Below are 2,423 nucleotides of genomic sequence, written 5' to 3'. Positions count from 1 at the left end.
TCTTTTTGCATCATCTGGTTTTTATCAATCTTTTGAGAATTTGGAAAATTTGAATTGACTTCAGACATTGTTCCCAGGTGGCGCTAGTGGTATAAAGAACACACCTGTGATGCAGGAGATGCAAAAGGTGCAAGTTTGATCCCTGGGGCAGGAAGATACCCTGGAGAAGGAAATGGCAACCCATTCTAGTATTCTTGCCTGGAGAATCCCATGGACAGAGGAGCCTGGTAGGCTACAGGTTACAGTCAGACACGACCTAAGCGACTCAGCATGCATGTACCAGATATTGTAAAGATTTGCTTTACATTTCCAAGTATGACCAGTATTTGTAAATCTTGTCTATTTCAGGTATTATGCCTTTGCAATCATTACATGTTGGAGCAGTATTTTTTTTTGTGACACAACATTTATGCTCTGTCTCTGCATTTTAAAAATACTAACTACAGGGAGTTCCCTGGTGGTCCAGTGGGTTAGGATTTGGCACTTTTAACTGCTATCGCCCGAGTTAATTTCCTGGTCTGGGAACCGAGATCCTGCAAGCCACAGGGCATGGCCAAAAAAATTATATATATATATATATGTATGTATATACTATTCTGTTTCTCTTCCATTTCTCTTCAGTGAAATTTCATGAAGCCATTTAAAAATAGATGTCATGAAGGGTTTTATTTTTGGAGGTATAATTGACACATTATATTCTTTTAGGTGTACAACATAATGATTTGTTATTTTTACATATTGCAAAATGATCACCCTAGTAAGTCTGGTTAGCATCCATATGAAGGGGTTTTTATCATTGGTAAGTCATCAGAGTGAATCTTTTTTTTCTTTTTGGCTGTGCCGAGCAGCTTGTAGGATATCAGTTTCCCGACCAAGGATTAAACCTGGGCCACAGCAGTGTAAACCTGAAATCCTAACCACTAGACCACCAGGGAACTCCCTTTAAAGTGAATTTTAATCCCAGGAATATTTACATGAAGATATTTACTGCATTTAGAAGGTTGGTTTTATTTATTTATTTTTTTGCTTGTTCAATAAGTTTATTATTGTCTTATCTGAAAAATCTTGATAGAAAATTGTGGTTTGGTTTAACTCTCAGCAGCTCGTTCCTGAGCTCTAAGGAAGCTTGCCTTCTTCTGAGCTACCCGATCTTTCTTCTGGGCAAGTGACATTTTGGGATGGTTCCACCTCTTCTTTTTAACTTCTTTCTTAGGCTTCTTCTCATACACTGGATTCTCTCGTATTGCAGCATGAGCTTTCTTATACATCTCCTCCATCATGTCTGGAGTTACATTGTTCTGTATGAACTGAGAGAACTGTTTCTTGTAAGCATCTTCATCTTCTTCAATCAGGTAACGCATGGAATCTGCAACGTTTTGCCCCATGATGTGCTTTCGGTGTACCTCAGCACTGAACTCTTTGCTTTCTGAATCATAACCAGGGAACCATTTGGTACTGTGAGGGATAGACAAGCCTCCATCGACACCTCCCTTAGGGCCCCAAAAACTTTATTCCCGGTAGTAGTTCTGGCAAGTCCTGCATCCAAGTAACAGGTGAAGGCACCAGGTTGACCATCAATGCTTTCCACATTGTATTCATCTCCAGTCACCTCGACTTGGCCTTCATAAATTTTGTCCATAACAAACCTATTAAGAAGCCTGCAGGCCAGCAGCAGGCCAGTACAATATGCAGCATAATTTGTCAGGCCAACTTTCACACCATATTTTGGGAGTTCGTGAGCATAAACTCAACAAACTATCATTTCTCCTTCTATATGGGCATAAGCAATCTGACAAATGATATCTCTGTTCATTACACGAACAATCATTCTGTATTTAGGTGTGTTGTACTTATTTTTATCTTGGATTACCAATCGTTTCCGAGCATAGTAGTCAGTTTTGCCCTCTCACCTTCTTTTGAATTTCACTTGGTATCTCTTGAAGTAGGCCTTGTTCTTGACAACTTTAACAAACCCCATCCTGCGGAACAGAACCCCGACTCCGCGGCTTGCCACAGAGCTGCAGAACCAGAACGGCTCCGGGGGGGAAAAATCAGAAGGTCAGTTTTAAATGTGGTAGATTTATTAGTCAGAGATACTCAAATTGCAAGTGACAGAAACAAATATCAAAATAACCTTTGCAAAGAAGGAGAGGAAGGGATAAATACTGGGGACAGCGAGAGCAGGGCAGCTCTAGGCATACAGGCTCAGAACCCGGAATGTGATGCCTTTTGCCCGGACAACCTAGTTTCTACTTTTTTCTGAGTAGTAGCCTCCTTCCTTCAGACATCTTTCCACGGGTGTTAATATGGCTAATGGAACCTTGAAAACACATTCTTACAATTCCAGAGCCTGTCAAAGACCAAAACCAAACAAATAAGCAAACTGGTTTTATTTAGTTCACTGCATCAGGGCAAGCACTTTT

The 2,423-nt window shown here is 40.5% G+C and overlaps 1 pseudogene; it reads right to left on the bottom strand.

Moving 5' to 3' along the window:
* Positions 1-1,030: 1,030 nt before the first annotated feature.
* LOC112587119 lies at positions 1,031-1,993 on the bottom strand (annotated as a pseudogene).
* Positions 1,994-2,423: the final 430 nt, after the last annotated feature.

Source organism: Bubalus bubalis, chromosome 9 (genome assembly GCF_019923935.1).
Source record: "Bubalus bubalis isolate 160015118507 breed Murrah chromosome 9, NDDB_SH_1, whole genome shotgun sequence".
Lineage (NCBI taxonomy): Eukaryota > Metazoa > Chordata > Mammalia > Artiodactyla > Bovidae > Bubalus > Bubalus bubalis.
Note: the sequence above shows the minus strand (reverse complement) of the source record. Positions and strands in the feature narration are given on the sequence as shown.